Here is a 5,393-nt window from a genome sequence, read left to right on the forward strand (position 1 = left end):
CGATGAAAGAGGGTGTTCAGCTGGAGGGGGACTGGAGGCTGACAGTTGCCGTGGTAACTTGACCTTACGCCGCCCTCTGACACTCTGTTCTCCACGCTGCCGAAAAATCGCCAAAATAAAAGTGCTGGCATGACGGATGTTGGGCTGTCATATGCTGGTTAATTGATAAAGGGCGAGTGACGCTTGCTGGCTTTGATTGGACCTCTGTGGGAAATGGAGAGGGACGTTCGCTGCCATCACTGTCTTACAGGGTCCTGATTTAACTTAATGGGGTTGTTCTGCTCCATCAACGCCATTGTGTTTAAAATCCACTTCCCTTCACGCCAAATGCTGCCCAGCGACGAATCCGTCTGTGGGATTTCTTCAAGTTTGTCCTCATCATACTCCCTTTTTTTTAACAATCTAGCACTCACATTTTGTCTCACGAGGAAGCGCCCATCATCCAGTACCAATAAACCCACTAAGTCTTACCAGACTGGAGAAGCTTCTGGATCCCTGCAGCCATGTGCAAAACCTCAACATGCCTATTCCAAACCACAAAACTCAAATGACTAACAGCCTCTTCATGGAGTATCATCATAAGCTTTTATCTTCAGTAATGGCAAAGGAATGAGCATCTTATGTACAGAGTGGTACTGTGCTTTTATGCCATATAAACTCTCCAACAGAGAGGGATCTGCCCTATGAATGTCACACAACACGGCCAAACGCGTATTTTAGATATTGTACAGTTGCACGACACTGAAAAAGCACTTTAAAGAGACTCAAGATCTGTCCTTCAGATAGTCGCTGCAGATTTACATGAAGAAGCAGATTTAAGTGGGGGTAAAGTAGGAAATGGGGTGAGGGAGAGTGCTCGCAGATTCCCAGACAAACCTAAACAGTGTTTTTATCTAATGGCTGTGAAAGTTTAGCTGGAACTTGCCCTCACTGACAGAAAAACATTGGCCAAAATAACAATCTAAATTAATCACCTGGCCTCAATGTTTACCCGCCACCTCGTAAAAATAACAATTAAGCAATTACAGCAACACTTTCCATATTTCAAAGTACATAGAGACTGCAACAAGAGTCAGGCCACATCAGCTGATTTACTGTTATGCATGCAGTTATCTCATGCAAGTGTTTTTGTTTGCATATAATTATGACTTTCACACATCTATCAGTATGCTTTGTGAAACTAAATGTTGTAGCAGTTTCACAGACGCAAACATGTCGAATGTCTATCTCATTAGTTATAACTACCATAGCCAAAGCCATGCAGGGCCCATATGTATCGAAAAGGCCTTAGAGAGCAATTAAAAAGGCCCATGAATAGAAGTATAAATCCCACCTGTGACCACTAAAGGTGCAGTGCATGTTGGGCACAGCAAATATTGTGTAGATAACTAAAGGTTGTTGTGAGGGCGACACTCAAGGAAAAGTCATTCAAATCAAAAGGTTTTCTTAACCTTATATTATGAGGTATGACGTGTGCAAAAAAAAAAAAAAATCATGCTGAGGTAGGTGGATGCATCAGCGTGTCAAAAAGGTGGAGAGATAATCATCTGGAGAGCATGAAAGTCCTCCGTGATTTTTAGGGCAATCTGCACATTAGATTTCCTCGGTACAACTCGAAAATGTAGCCCAACAGTTCAACAGGTAAGGTCGGGGTGGTCACCAAAGCCAAAAGGATTCACCCTATGGGGACCATGAATACACTATATTTCGAGCACATTTTGCAAATGTTTTTTGAGATACAGAAGAATGGTCAAAAGTTGACCAGTCACCCTGATGGTGGCTTTGGATAATAAGTTGGGGGAATCACCTAAAAAACAGATGAAATACTGTGAGGAGGACCATGAATATCTATAACAAATGTATGGTATTCTTGTACGTTTTTGTCAAGATATATTGTTCTGCAATCTGTCTCATGAAGCAGGATTACTTGGTAAACACCCAGAAAAAAAACCCTGGGAATGGGTAACGTTAAAATAACTGCTTCAGGCTTTATTTTAAAAAGTTATCCAGTTATTCTTAGTGATCTGACTTAATGAAAGATCTTTGGGTTTTGGACTGTTGGATGCACAAAACAAAAAACATTTGGGCTTAAAGAAATTGTGACAGGCTTTTTTTAGTGTATTAGTGTACAAGTATATGGAGTTATTTGAATAAATACCCAGCACTGCATATAACAGTAAATACAGCTTTCTGACAAGACTGTAAATATAGTATGATGCGATGAATGATTATGCAAATATTATTTAGTCAAATCAAACATTGCATTACTTGCTGCATTGTATTCTAGACTTTTGAGGCTGTAGTGGTTGAAGACATCTCTACATGGATTTCTCTCTGTATGACTGCTGAATTTCAGCAGGGAAAAAAAAAGAGGCTTCACAAAGAAACTCTTCTTGTTTTCATTCTGAAGGAATGACATCGACATTCAGCACCGACCTTTCAGCTATCGAGCCAACATGATGTCACACATACGTTTGACCCGCGATCCACATAATGAGACACATATGGTATGAAAGTGGTTAGAGTGGTCTTTTTGAAGTGGAGCCTACGTTAACCTCCATGTCTTTCAAAAGACACAAACGCTTGAATAGAGCAAAGAAACTGGTTTGCAATCTAGCCTCACATAACCTAACAAGGGCAGGATGATATGAGCAAAAGTCTATATTACAAAGTGATATATTTCCTTTTTTGGTATATCAGATTATATTTCCTTTCTGGTGTTGGCCTGTTTATGAAATAAATATAGAAGTTTTTATATATATTGAATATAAAGGATCCTCTGATCTTTGAGCAGCACTGGGTCATCAACTGCAAGTGCAGTTTGAGACCAGCCTGTCTGTCTGTCTCTATGTCGGTCTGTCCGGCTGTTAGTGACAATATAGTCTATATCGACGACGTTTCACTTCCGGAATTGTTCTGGTGCCGGATGTCCGTTACCTTCCTCTTCCTTTGTGTTGGTGTTCTAAACTCTGGTGGATTTCTGAGGACTATGGTTAACTGCTCCTCAGACCTCTGCAGGGTAAATCCAGACAGCTAGCTAGACTATCTGTCCAATCTGAGTTTTCTGTTGCACGACTAAAACAACCTTTGAACATACACATGTTCCACCAAAACAAGTTCCTTCCTGAGGCTTTTTTGCAGAGGCGCCATCATTGTGTCCGGCGCTTAGCGCTGCCCAAGACGATGGTGATTAGTTTAAAGAAATGCCAATAAACCAGAGCACGTTTTTCTCCCATCTCAGAATGCTGTGTGGACTAGCCAGACCCTCCTCCGCAGCGCTGTGGAGGAAGGTCTGGCAATGTTAATATGACAGAGCACCTGATCTACAGGGGTGTGGTCCAGCGTTGACATGGATAAGGTTTCCTTTTCATCCCAGTGTCGTATGGCCTACTTAATGAGCGTCAGCAGGTCTCTTCTCATCGACTTCAGTCAGCAGCATTAAAGTTCAATTAATTCACAGCGTATAAAAAGGTTTGTCTGAACACAAGCGAGAGCCTGTTCTGTAAAATCATAACCGGTTTGTGGTTTTTGATCGGCTTCTTCTAAGAACACACTGATTTATTTCCTTATTCGTTGAACACAGTTTCTGTTGCTGGACAGCCATTCTTAACCAAACAGTCGTTTATTTCTCACAGCCCTGCCTCAAAGTCAAAGTCTGACTTCTAAAAAAGAAAGAAAATGACCCTTGTTCACTCCACTCTGCGCTGCATTTAAAAGACAACAGACCAGTTCAGTGACAGTCTGTGTAGGTGTGTGGTCTGAGATTAAACAGTAATGATGTTGGAATGCATGCCTACTGGTGCCACGCTTAGGTGCTCTTTTGGCTTGGGCCAAAGGGAGCATGAAGCCATTTAAAATCTGTCATTAACTTATAGCAAAGATAACTGTTCTCTACTTTATTATAAGCACATAAGATCTCTCCTACAAAAGGGCCGTATAGCCAGTATTTTAGAAATACTTTAGAATCCAAAGTCCTCCACCAAAAACCCACTGACCTAAGACATTAGTTTTACAAAACACCAACGAAACTCCAAATATCACTTACTCCAACCAAAGAATTCTAACTCAAAATGTTTTTATCTTTTCAATTGTATCTTCTGCTAATTTGATCTCTCTGCATACACTATGGTCTGGTGCCAGGTATGTGCTCCTTTTGGTTCAACGTATTGAGCTTTTTGTCTAAAAACAGTCACCATGTATAACATGTATAACTGTAGAATGTACACTTCTTCTCCTCATGTCGTTAAATTAAATTAAAGGACATGCCCACGGTGCTTTCAATGGTAGCCTACGCTTATAGACACTTCACTTTAAACAACCCCAAAGTAGAAATTATAGTCATGAGTACACCTGTATAATAAAACATCATGATTGGGGCCGGGTATAATACTGTAAGTAATGTTGTTTCCTCTTGCACCAAGTATCAAAAACTGGCATTGGATGCTTCTGAATCTTGTTTACCTATGCATTGGTCAGATATTTCCGTATATAAATACTAATTTAAAGTCTATTTTAGTTAATCAAAGTTCTTATTTGGCTGCTTTTTGTCCAGACACATTAAACGTTGATGCATTTGAAAAGAAAGTAAAGTACTGTTTTGGTATCTGCACTAAAACTAAAGGGTATTGCACTGGCACCAGTATTGAAAAATTCCAAACGATACAAACAATTTTTGTTTTATGATGAATATTCACAAATATTAGAGCTATATCTCATTTCTTTCATAAGTTCTGTTGTAGTTGAAAAACATGTTTGTTTTCCATGGCCTTTGACTGAATCTTCAGCGCTCTCGTTTATCCACCACTGTCCACCGTGCACCTCTTTCTTTCTTTTAAGAATGATTTCTATCCCTTTTTTTTGGTGTTAGTAATGCCTGGATTTTTGATCTAACGCCTCCTGTGCATTATGTGAAGCACTCTGAAGTGCTGTAAACGTGAAGCTCGCGCCATACTGCGTTTACAACAAGCAGATGTAGGATTTTACAGCCTCTATTTTCCCCAAAGGCAAAAAAAAAAATCAAGCTGTCATCAAACATTTCAAGCTGCTGGCGCTGAGACAGCAGCTGTCAGGGTGGGAGAGCAATCTGGGCCATCTCTGAAATGACCAGCTCCATTCAACAGCCATTTGAGGCCTTATACGCCAACTGTGAAAATAAGCGTACACACACCCAGAGACGAGCAGGGGAAGAGACTCATCACTGTACCACAGGGCCACACACACACACCACCCACTGCTGCGACGACGACATCAGTAAAACCAGCGAAAAGCAAGACAACTGCTACTGTCAGCCTTTGTGCACACATGGAGCAGGTGTGTGTGTGCATATCTAACAGGATACGGTTGAACCAACAGGCCTGCCCTCTGCTCAGCGCTGTGATTCAAAGAGACCTCTG

General features: G+C 40.9%; 1 protein-coding gene across 2 annotated transcripts in view; it reads right to left on the reverse strand.

The window, feature by feature from the left end:
- Nucleotides 1-5,393, reverse strand: part of LOC116048833 (vang-like protein 2) — a 29,170-nt gene that overhangs the window by 20,151 nt on the left and 3,626 nt on the right. The window lies entirely within an intron of this gene.

Source organism: Sander lucioperca, chromosome 9 (assembly GCF_008315115.2).
Source record: "Sander lucioperca isolate FBNREF2018 chromosome 9, SLUC_FBN_1.2, whole genome shotgun sequence".
NCBI classification, from domain to species: Eukaryota; Metazoa; Chordata; class Actinopteri; order Perciformes; family Percidae; genus Sander; species Sander lucioperca.